Raw genomic sequence first — 230 nt, 5'->3', positions numbered from 1 at the left:
ACTATGAACAAAGCTAGTGGAGGTGATGGAATTCCAGTTGAGCTATTTCAAATCCTGAAAGATGATGCTATGAAAGTGCTGCACTCAATATGCCAGCAAATTTGGAAAACTCAGCAGTGGCCACAGGACTAGAAAAGGTAAGTTTTCATTCCAATCCCAAAGAAAGGCAATGCCAAAGAATGCTCAAACTACCACACAATTGCACTCATCTCACACACTGGTAAAGTAAC

This window comes from Bison bison, unplaced genomic scaffold (assembly GCF_000754665.1).
Source record: "Bison bison bison isolate TAMUID 2011002044 unplaced genomic scaffold, Bison_UMD1.0 scf7180017864224, whole genome shotgun sequence".
NCBI lineage: Eukaryota > Metazoa > Chordata > Mammalia > Artiodactyla > Bovidae > Bison > Bison bison.
The sequence above is the reverse complement of the archived record's forward strand: the minus strand, read 5'-3'. Positions refer to the sequence as shown.